Below are 12,281 nucleotides of genomic sequence, written 5' to 3'. Positions count from 1 at the left end.
GCAGGTGACGTGGTCGTTTTGACGTGTGCGATGACGTGTCACTGATGACGTGGCAGTGTGTGATGACGTGGCAGCGTGCAATGACGTGCGACTGATGACATGGCAGCTAATGTCAGCAAATACCAAATAATACATGATAAATGGGCCAAGTCCATTGCAAAAGCCCATATAGACCCAAACATTATACCACACCATTTTCAGCCCATCATATTATATTCATTTACATTAGTATCAAATAACAAGTGGGCTAAGCCCATATAGGCTCAACAATCAAACACAATAATAACCCATATAGCACAAAGGTTACAGCCCAATTAGCATCAAACACAACCCGACAAACATCCAATACAACACAAAATTTACAACCCAGTTAACAGCTACATGGCCAAACAGTCAACACAAAATTTACAACCCAGTTAACAGCTACATGGCCAAACAGTCATTCACATTCACTAACTAAAGGGTGGCAAAATGTGCTTAGCTGCTGATAGTTATCAAGTGCCTGCAAGAAGCCATAAATTGAAAGCGAAATTACCAACTTGTTAGCATTATAAGGACCATGCTATCTTGTTACTGAATTGGAAAAAATGGAACTCAAGATACAAACTATATACCAGAATATTTTCAGTGAAAAGCTTATGATCTGTCAACTATTGGAGCTTACAAACATACAAGCTATTCTGCCAAGTGTTGAGAAGAGCCAATATCTGCAGAAATGTTGCGTGCACATTACATATTATTCGTAGCATGATTGCATTGCTTGACCATGGAAGAAGATAAAGAAAAAAGGAAGAGAACACTGGAACTGGATATGGTGAGAACACTGAATTTGCATACCTTCAGTCGATCCAACAGACTACAGACACCAATATATTGTGAGTTTTGTAATTTGGTAACTGGAACTCATCTGCATGACCACACTTCTACCATTAGACATGATAACTGATGGCTCTCTGATGGCCATCATCCAACCACATAGACTGTTAGTAGCTTGTATTCCTGAGAGCACAATGTCCTGAAAATCATCAACAACAGAAATAAAATTTGATGAACATATAAAATCGCATCTCAATTATACATCTAACAAATCATCTGAAAAGTAAGTAAGTGGCAGAATTTACAAGCAATCTACAAAGCTGACACAATTTACATGAGTAAAATTAAAATATTTCTAAAGTGCAATGCCTACATGTGCTAGTCCCAATAAAATAAAACAGCCAAGGTCAGATCAAATCAGAAAAATGTTCCCTTCCACACTCAAGACATCATAGGAAAGCAACATGTATACTATACTAATTACTAATTTATTATAGATAAGTATGGTCAAAAGAGCTAACACCAGAACTGTATGCTCCAATGAAACTAATAAACCATAGGGATCGGGATCTTCAGTAATTAAATTCAAATGAAAAGTAAACAGTGGTAACTATGGCTGAGGAATTATACTTGTCCTTAATCAGGGAACAATCTTTGTGCATGGCATGTAAAAACTAGGAATTGCATCAGTGTAGGATACATACAAGTGATTTTAGGGTATCTAGAGAAGAAAAAGAACTTGGTGGCAACTCAAAGTTATGCACAAGACATGAACTAGGATCATCGTCAACTTTTGGCATTCTGAAACATGTTGGACATGACATGAAGTAGAATCTGCTTCAATAACTAGAGCAGTATATGTGAACTAAAAAGAGCATACCAAGCACCATCTGAACTAAACATGAGAACGAAACTACCTCAGCAAAATCAGTTTAAGTAAGTCAGTTACCTCATGATAGGGGCAACATTCAGTGTGGTTCAAAGAAATTAATTTCATTTTAATGAACTGGATGGCCCTACTTTTTTTTCAAGTCACTTGACACATTCAAGATCTTGAATAATTAAAGTGATAGCTAGGTAGACATGATACAATGTCGTTCCAGCAGCAGATGGCACTGCTAGGTACAGTACTTTATTTCCACATAATCAAGCATTTAGTTGTTCTGACAGAACTTACAAACTAAACATTGCTAAATAAGTAGACTTGATATAAGTGAATAAAAAGAAAGAACTAAGCAAACTGACAATCAATCCTTACCCTGAGAGCACATCCTCTACAAACTCTGTCCAAGTCTGTACTTTATCCAGAGCAAAGCACATGAGAACTATCTTAATTTTAGTGTGGAGCAACTTTCAGTCAGAGTATCTAGAACATGAGTCAAGAGCACAAGAATCTTTGCCAACTAGTTTGCTGTCTGGCTGTGCACTAATACCCAACCAACAGTGACCCCTCCTTCCCTGTGCTATGCACACTGCACAGAGAAAATTAAAGATCGATCCATCCATCTCTAATCGTCTCCACTAATTTTAATTTATTTCTTCTTCTTTGAGAACCAATGGAGGAGGAAATATAGGTGACAGATCAACGGGGAGAAGGAAAAATAAATCAAGAAACCAAGAAACCAGTGAAATAAATCAAGAAACCAAGATCAACGGAGGACAGGCCGGTGATGCGGCTGCTGCGGCGTGAATCGGGGATGCGGCTGCGTCGTTGAGGAGGGGGGGAGGGTCGCCACCGCCGTCCAGATCCGCCGCTGCCGGCCGTCGCCGTGCCCGCCGCGCGCCGAGCTCCTCCGTAGGGCGGCGGATCCGGCCCTCCCGAGGACGGGGCCGCCGGATCCGCCGCCCGCCGCCGTCGTCGTCGCCGTGCCCGCCGCTGCCGCGCCGGATGGGAGGTCGGGGAAGGGAGGCCGCCGCCGCCGCTGCCGAGCCCGCCGCTCCCACCCGCCATGCCGCGCCGCGGTCTCCCATCCTCGTCGGAGAGAGAGAGAGAGAGAGAGAGGAGGAAAGAGTGAGAGGCTGAGAGGATAGGATAGGATAGGATAAGGATGGTGGAAGTTAAAATATCAGGATAGGAGGGGAGAGAGAAGAGGGGATGAAAAAAATTGAAGGGAGAAGGGGGAAAAAATTAATTTTAAAATATTAAAACTTCAAATCGAATTTTATCATACTAAATGAACTTATATGAAAAAATTGTCAAAAACAAAATTATAGAACTCATTGAGATCTACCAATTTTCTTTTTATTTCTCCATCCGGGTTTGATTTAATATATAAAATTTGAATTTTAAAAATATAAGAAATTTAAATAATTTTTCGGGTAGTAAATGATTTCAAATGGGAAAGTTGTCAACAACAAAGTTGTATAACTTACCAATATATACAACTTTTGTTTTGGTCATTTTTCTATATGACTTTTTTTTAACAATATAAATTTGAATTTCAAATTATGACAACTTCAAACAACATTTACAAGTAATAGATGATTTCAACTGAAAAAGTTATCAATAACAAAGTGGTATAATTCATCAAGATCTATAACTTTTATTTGGGTCATTTTTTCATCCGACAAAGCGATTTGTAACATTGTTCACAAAATGTACATATCTCTTATATAGTTTATAAATTATAAGAGAGATATGTAAATTTTATGAACAATGTTACTATTACTTTATCGGATGAAGAAATGATCAAAATAAAAGTTATAGATATTGATGAGTTATACAACTTTGATGTTGATGACTTTTTCTTTCAGTTGAAATCATTTAGTATTTGAAAATGTTGTTTGCATGTTGTCATATTTTGAAATTCAAATTCAAATTATTGAAACAGGTCATATAGCAAAATGAACAAAACAAAAGTTGTAGATAATGACAAGTTATACAACTTTCTTGTTTATGACTTTTTCGGTTGAAATCATTTAGTATTTGAAAATGTTGTTTAAAATTTGTCATAATTTGAAATTCAAATTTTATATAGGTCAATCAAACTCAGATGGAGAAATAACCAAAATAAGATTGGTAGATCTCAATAAGTTATACAACTTTGTGTTTGACAACTTTTTCACATAAGTTCATTTAATGTAATAAAATTCGATTTGAAGGTTTACTATTTTGAAATTAATTGAAAGGAGGGAGGCACAATGGACTTCTCGGCGAGGGAGGAGCAAAAGGCCTATTACGGGCCAGCCCTTTTGCTCATCCCTCGCCGAGAAGTCAATTTTTCCTCCCTCCTTTCAATTGAATCGAATTTTGACATACTAAATGAACTTATGTGAAAAAGTTGTCAAAAACAAAGTTGTATAACTTATTGAGGTCTACCAACTTTATTTTGGTTATTTTTCCATCTGAGTTTAATTGACCTATATAAAATTTGAATTTCAAATTATGACAACTTCAAACAACATTTTCAAATACTAAACGATTTTAACTGAAAAAGTCATCAACAACAAAAATTGTATAAATCATCAATATCTACAACTTTTGTTTTGGTCATTTTGCTATATGACCCTGTTTCAATAATTTGAATTTGAATTTCAAATTATGACAAGTTCAAACAACATTTTTAAATACTAAATGATTTCAACTGAAAAAGTCATCAACAACAAAGTTATATAAATCATCAATATGAACAAGTTTTGTTTTGGTCATTTAGCTATATGACCCTGTTTCAATAATTTGAATTTGAATTTTAAATTATAACAACTTCAAACAACATTTTCAAATACTAAATGATTTCAACTGAAAATGTCATCGATAATAAAGTTATATAAATCATCAATATCTACAACTTTTGTTTTGGTCATTTTGCTATATGACTCTGTTTCAATAATTTGAATTTGAATTTCAAATTATGACAACTTGAAACAACATTTTCAAATAGTAATGATTTCAACTGAAAAAAGTCATCATCAACAAAGATGTATAAATCATCAATATCTACAACTTTTGTTTTGGTCATTTTGGTATATGACTCTGTTTCAATAATTTGAACTTGAATTTCAAATTATGAAAACTGCAAACAATATTTTCAAATACTAAATGATTTCAACTGAAAAAGTCATCAACATCAAAGTTGTATAACTCATCAATATCTATAACTTTTATTTTTGTCATTTCTTCATCCGATAAAGTGATAGTTTCACAAAATTTATATATCTCTTATATGGTTTTGAAGTATTTAAATCGTGACGAAATTGCTATAACGTCACAGGTTTTGGGCCGGTTTATGACGAAATCGATAAACTGTCACGGTATTATGGGCCTTGTATCCATAGTTGCATATCCGTGACGATCTCTAAAAACATCACGAAAATTTCGTCAAATTTCGTCACAGATTAAATAGATTCTTGTAGTGTACTATGTTGTTATAACGACAAGCTCGGCAATGATAATATGTGTTTGCGAAGTCGGAGCTACTATCTTTTCTTACAAAACTTAGCTAAGCCTAATCAAAACACATGCCCACGACATGTTCTTGTTAATGATTAAGTTGCAGGGAGTTAAAGACTATCATGGAATTCTTTCATAGTGTCGTAAGTTTACTTGTTTAGCCAACCATTGTTTGAGGCGTTTTATCAGATTTTTCAAAGGGTTCTTTTTTTTATCCATTTAGGTTTTCATTCTTATTGAAATACATCTGGCAACTCTTCTGAAATTGTCGGAGGGTGATCCTTTCTAGCGGGAGGCTGTGAGGCCCCCCCTTTGTGAGTTCGGCCAAGGGACCAGACGTGATGCTTAGGAACGTATTCTCGCACAGGCGAGACAGATCTGCCGGGACTAGACTTGCGAGATGGATGGTAAGGAAGAGAGAGAGAGAGATTATACAGGTTCAGGCCGCTATGAAGCGTAATACTCTACTCCTGTGTGTGTTGATCTTTGCGAGGTTACCAAGAGTTCGGATCCTAGGTGTACAAACTAGGGCTTGTCTAGCCTTTTCCTAGAATCCAATCTATCAAGAGTCGTCCCCTTGCTCGTAGGGCAAGGTCCTCCTTTTATAGATGAAGGGGATACCACATGCACCGCTCCTACGCTCTCCCTCAGGGAGAGGGGCCTACATTGCCTGTATTGAAAGGCACTTCGTGCCTTGGGCCGGAAGTGATCCACGCGGCCGCCTTCAGGTGGCCCCCACCGAAGCCACCGAAGTCCTCAGGCTGACACGGGTGACATCCCCCGTCATTCCCCAATAACTCCTTGGCGACTTCGTGGGTACACGTGCGTGGGAAATACCGACCTGCACGCCCCTTCTCTGCACATGATGGGACGGGGCATACCAGCCCCCACGCCGCCTGACACAAAGTGGGACGTGGGTGCGTTGCCGCCTATCCCATCCGTCCAACGCCAGGTCACAGACTGGTCAAGAAACGGTCGCCTGGCGCACGTCCATCAATGGGCAGTGCACGACTTGCCACATCGCATTAAATGCGACGGGGACGGTTGGAGCGCCGCCCATAAATGCGTCTGGCGAACGACGCTCCCGCCCGCTCAAGCCCTCACGTGGCGGCCGAGCAAGGTCCTCGAGGGTGGTTCAGCCCCTCGGGCCCGAGGGGTACGACGAGGTACCCCCGAATCCCCCGGGGGACGGGCGGCTGCTTTTTGGCCGAACACCCGGCCCCTTGAGGTGGGTTCTGGGCCCGCTGTGTCACACCCTAAAAATTTCAAATATATAAATTGTTGTTTAATTGGAATTATTAGAATTGATTTTAAAAGCCTAGAAGAGAAGATCTAATTTTAAATAATAAATTCCAATATAAAATGGGGCTAGATAAAATTTTATTAAATACTTTGCTTAATTCTATAATTTCTAGATTTTTCTGGGATTTATTTGAGCTAAGGAAGTATTTTTAATAAATGGAATTGCATTTCATGAATAATTTAAATGGAAAAAGGTTTTTAAAAGTCTCTTTTGGCTTTGGGCCGAAAGTCGGCCCAAAACCTTCTCTCTCTCCTCCTCGGCCCAAGTCGGCCCAGTCCGCAGCCGCCATTCGCGCGCGTCCGCCCGCTGACAGGTGGGGCCCGCCTGTCAGACTCGTCGTCTTCCTCGCGCCGCCGCCGCCCGAAACCCTAGCGCCGCGCCGCCGCCGTCTCTTTCCAAATCCGGCCGATCCTTTCCGTTTCCGGTGAAATCAATAGAGGGGAAATGATCTTCTCGATCTCCTCTACCTTTTCCCTTTTGGAACTTCGGCTAAAATCGTTTGGAAAGCGGAGGATTCGATCTCGAATCGGATCGGTCTCTCTCCTCCGAACCCTAGACTTTCCTTCTCGTCGCCGGCCGCCGTGGGCCTTCGCCGCCGTGTTCTTGCCCTTATAAAAGGATCCCCGGTGTCTCCGCTACCCGTCGCCACCCTCGCCTTCGCCTCTCGTCGTCCGTAGAGCCCTAGCGCCGTGAGTCCTCGCGCCGCCGTCGTCGCCGCCGCTCCAGCCGTGCGCCGCCGTCGCTCCAGTCGTCGCCGTCGCTCGGGAAGGCCGCCGTCGTGGTCGCCGTCGCGTCGCCGTCCTCGTCCGCCCCTTCGTCGTCGCTGTCGACCGCCGGAACTCCGTCGCCGTCGTCAAGCCGAAGGTTTCCGCCGCTTCTTCCTCGTCGCCGACGTCGTCCGGTCATCGTCCGCCGTCGCTTTGGTCGTCGGTGAGTTCGCCGTGCCGTCCGCTACCCGTAGGTGCTCTCCGTTCGCGCCGCCACGCCGTCGTTCGCCGGCGAGCTCGCGCGGTTCGGTCGCCGCCGGTGGTGACGTCATCGCCGACGTCATCGATGCCGTCCGCCGTGGTCCGGCCGTGGACCGGTCGATCTCGGCCGTTCGTTTTGGATGGATCGATCTCGGCCGTCCGTTCTCGTGAACCGTCGCCGTGCACCCGGTCCACCGCAAGCCCTAGCCGCTGACGCAATAAATCCTCTTTTCCTTTTCAAAAATAATTCATTATTGCGTCATAATTCAATTAAAATCCATATAAGTGTTTTAATCCGTTTTAATCTTTAAAAATTCATAACTAATTCATCTTAGCTCGGATTTAGTTGGTTCAAGTCTCTAAATTTTTCTAAAATTGAGATCTACATGTTAAAAATATCCACATGTACTGTTCATGCTTGTTTATGTGCTGTTTTGGTGTTTTGCTCTTTTCTGTTTAGATTCCGACGTTTCCGGAGAGTCCGTTTTCGCAGGAGAAGAATTTGAAGAGTTCCAAGGCCAGCAAGGCAAGTCACACAGATCCCAAACAACCCCTTTGAACATGTTGATCCCGTTTAAAGCTATTGTTTCTATTCAACTATTGCATTTATTTTCGAATGTCATTGGGTGGAATTAACCTATTGTTTGTTATAGCCCTTTTGTTCTTGATTACTTTATTCCTTGATACCTTGGGTTCTTATAAATTGACTAGTTGAGCTTTATATTGGTTCAGCTAGATATTAGATGTGATTGCTTAGCCATGCTTAGAAACATTAGCACACTATTGGGATAACTTATGACTCCCTATTATTCAATGATGGCTTAATGATAACTCATGATGGTTAATCATGATTGGTTAATTAATTAATTTGCCAACTAAAACCTGTTAATGGTGGGTTGTGAGCACATGGTTTTGATGGTCGTGCTCATGACAATTAAGGACCGGTTCACGAGTTTCGGTTGTGAAACATTAACCGTGCCAACCACAAGCCAGCGTGGGCAACGGCTTTACCTTTTGTATAGCATAGTTCATTGCGGGGCACCAGACTGAGAAGTGGCGGAGATAAGCCCACGGGGGTCGCTGGGGAGTCCATGCCTTGTTTATAAGGGGGTGATTATGATCCAGGAACGGTGCGCTGTGGTGGATTGTGTTGTGCGAGGGGTACTGTCACAGCTCCTTTCTGAGGTACCGTGGTGGTATCAAGGCGCATGGTGACATGTCGTGGGGCTGTGTCTTGTGGGTACAGTGGTACACCTCTGGTCAGAGTAAAGCTATTCGAATAGCCGTGCCCGCGGTTATGGGCGGGTTTAACAATGTCTTTCGTGATTAGTCTCATACCTCTCATCATAATAAAAGATACTATGACTGGTAATAATTTGATTAGCTCCTGGTTTGGAATGGAATATTCCTGGTTTGGAGATAGAACTGTGCAGCCGGGATTGGTTGTTCAGAATGGTTGGGCCTATGCAACAGGGTATGTTGTATAGCGTTGGAATAATATTGTTTAATTATTACTCAACTGTTTTACTAAATTCTGAAATGTTTATTAAATGCTGTTTATGCAAATGAAACCCTATTATGCCATCATTTGTTATCCTGTGCACTTGCATATTTGCTGCGTGGCTTGCTGAGTATGTCATATACTCACCTTGCAATCATTCATCAGAGGAGGAGTTCTACAGTGATGCTGATGGTGTGGAGGATTAGGTGTAGCCCTGGTCAAGCTGCCTGTGGAGTGGAATCGTCTGCGCCGTTTATCTTATTTTCCGCTGCTTAGATCTTTATTGATTGAGAGGAACTATCTACCTCTGTAATGACATTTTATTCGCTTATTAATTGGAGTAATAATTGTACTCTATTATCAATTTGTTATTGTGTGCCTCGGCTGATTCCTGGACGAGGGTTTGCGCACATGTAAGCGTTTGGAATTTTGGATAGAAATTCCGGGCGTGACACGCTGGGTGTGTAGCGCAGGAAAGGCTTCCTTCCCCCTAGCCCAGGTACCCCCGGGCCCATATCACCAACAGAAATGATAAGACTGATGATACCAATGCAATAATGTCGGCATATATGCTAATATGCACCCTTGGATGGAGAAAATATGATGTGCAATTTTCGAGAAAATAAGATGTGCATGTATTTAGAAAAGTCAGCATTTATATTCTGTATTAATAATACTATTAGTCTAATATTAGTCATATATATATATAGACAGCTCTATTCTACACATCCCCTTAGTATAACTATTCTACAACTCTCCTAACCAATTCACCCTATGACACTATGTGATATAAGATCATTGTTTGCTTTATCTATATATCTGTTCAAATTTTTTGAACACAAACCCGTTATGTTACTGTAGGAATTATACCTTGTTACTATGATTTGGTAGTAACATTATTGCAGAAGTATAGTAACATGATACGTTATTGCGAAATTTATAGGTCGTTATTGCAGTTTTTGCGGTAACATCATGATGAAAAAACATATGGTAGTAACGGTACTAGTACAGTACCACTGCTTGTGCATAGCTAATTTTTTAAATCTCAATCTTGTGTAAAATACAAGTGCTAAAAAAGTGCATGTGCATGGTCACAAGTTAACACAAGTGCTAAAAGTACTTCTCTTTATCCATACAAAGATACATACTAGCAAGCTTAGTACAAGCAAAATTTTAGAATTCTAATCTTTAAAATAAATACAATTATCCTGTTACTACACGATAATCGAGACAACATGCTTAACGAAACTAGATCCATCATGACTATTTTATAACGTTGTTACTGTGGGAAGTAGTCGTGTTACTACATATTGACTGTTGCGTTACTACGCCGTTCCAGCGAGACGAGAACTAAAAAAAGTAAATCTTAATCTTTAGAGAGCAATATCTCTCACTCTATATATTATTTTTCTAATCTGTCTGCACCATAATGTTCGTAAAAAAGTGCTTAACAAAACTAGATCCATCATGACTATTTCTTGATGTCGTTACTGCGAGAAAGTTCTCCTATTACTGCACGATGACCATTCTGTTACTACGGAATTCCTACGAGACGAGGACAGCAAAGTGGTGGTCGGGGGAGAGAGTCAATGGGCGGGTTTGACTCGGGTTTGACCGGCGGGAGGGGGCTTTGACCAGCCTTTGACTGAGGTGGGAGGAGGGATTTGGGCCCTAGGAATGGTGGGGGAGGTGGGATTGGCCCATGGGAGAGGGGTGTAGAATAGATTATATATATATATATATATATATATATATATAGATATAGATATATATATATAACATGTGTCTGTGTGTGTGTTTTTGTTGTGTCAGAGGAGATAGCATGATTTGTTTATATCTTAAAATATTGGAGGAAACAGGATGAGCTCTCATGACCCAACCCCGCCAACGTTCTCCTACCACTAGTACACAGAAGATTTTCCTGGACAAGGAGTTCCCATTTTCCCAGACGGACCGTTTTCGTGTGCGTCTGCAAAAATCGGCCTCCCATTTTCATGTGCGGAGCCTTAAGAGGCCCACAAGCAAAAATCGATTTTCACAGGCAGGCCGCGTAACGGTCCGCACGCAAAAATAAGCCTATTCTCGTGTGCAGACCCTTAAGAGGCCCACACGTGAAAATAGAATTTTGCATGCGGGCCTCTTAAGGGTCCGCATGCGAAAATACCTCTACCTCTTTTCCCTCTCACTCCAAAATTTTCACATTCTCTCTTCCGTTTTCTTTTATTCTCCCTCAATCACTCCTCTCTCTCTCTCTCCTCTCTCTGCCTCTCCTCTCCTCCCCTCCCTACCAAGCGCACAGGGCGCGGGAGGCGCCCGTCTCACCGCCGCCGCCGCCAATGAGACGGCGGCCTGGAGCAGGAGGGAGGCGGTGCGGCGGGCGAACGGCCGGATCAGCGCCGCGCCAACAACGACGACAGGGAGGAGGCGCCCAAGAGTGGCAACGGTGGCCAGTCGCGGTGGAGGCGGGCTCAGGAGAGGCGGCGGCACGATGATGGCAACGACGACCACGAGCGACGGCGGCAGGCTATTCTAGGGTTAGGGTTAGGGTTTTGGATTTTATTTATTTTCAAATATAATTGAGGGTATACCATATTCGTATACTTCATAACCCCAAGGATATGAGGTATGTCTTATCCATAACCCTAACAAAGATGGGCTTGAGACCCACTTGAGATACACAATACTGGTAACCCGTCCTATGTGATCTGTGATCCCGTGAATTAGGACGGTGAAACAAGTTATAGAGCGACAGGGATAAGAGACCTTGAAATGGGTCCATCTCTATGATATACTTCTCTCCTTTTTATGTATGGCAGGATGATATATACCTTAATGTCATACGAGTGGTTTTCTTAAGCAGAGATATTACTAACTGATGCAACATCAACGGATGCAACAACACCAACAATGCCTCAACCAGTACCGGAGCGTTCTCAAAGTATGTCACATTACTAACTATAGTCTTAAACATGTTTATCGACCATGCTTTTCTAGTCATTAATGTACAATCAAAGGTGTTTTTGATTATTATTTTGTGATGAACAATTGGCATCGGTGATTATTGGTTTTGTTATTTAGAATTTATTCACGAAGTGGTTTTGGAGATGATTGGATTTCACAGGTAATCTACAGGTACTACTATCTGTTAGGACTGGTCAGACCGGGCACGAGTTGCCGGTCAGACCGACGTGTATCACGCGGTCAGACCGGCGCAGCCCGCGGTCTGACCGGCCGACGCTGTGTCGGTTTCGGTTTCGGGTTGTTTGTTTGGATATCCGTGATTGTTTCATGATTATGGCTTCT

At 41.9% G+C, this 12,281-nt stretch overlaps 1 long non-coding RNA gene across 2 annotated transcripts; it reads right to left on the bottom strand.

Annotated features, from left to right (window-relative positions):
• Window positions 1-260: 260 nt before the first annotated feature.
• Window positions 261-2,855, bottom strand: LOC127754910 (uncharacterized). 2 transcript variants are annotated; one of them, XR_008012916.1, is made up of 4 exons: window positions 2,075-2,855; window positions 838-1,015; window positions 615-707; window positions 261-502 (listed from the first exon to the last, which is right to left on the bottom strand). It is a non-coding gene; the product is annotated as an uncharacterized LOC127754910 (long non-coding RNA). The 2 variants fall into 2 exon arrangements; XR_008012915.1 differs by having other exon boundaries at window positions 838-2,853.
• Window positions 2,856-12,281: the final 9,426 nt, after the last annotated feature.

Source organism: Oryza glaberrima, chromosome 11 (assembly GCF_000147395.1).
Source record: "Oryza glaberrima chromosome 11, OglaRS2, whole genome shotgun sequence".
Taxonomy (NCBI): Eukaryota; Viridiplantae; Streptophyta; class Magnoliopsida; order Poales; family Poaceae; genus Oryza; species Oryza glaberrima.
This window is presented reverse-complemented; position numbering and strand designations above follow the sequence as displayed.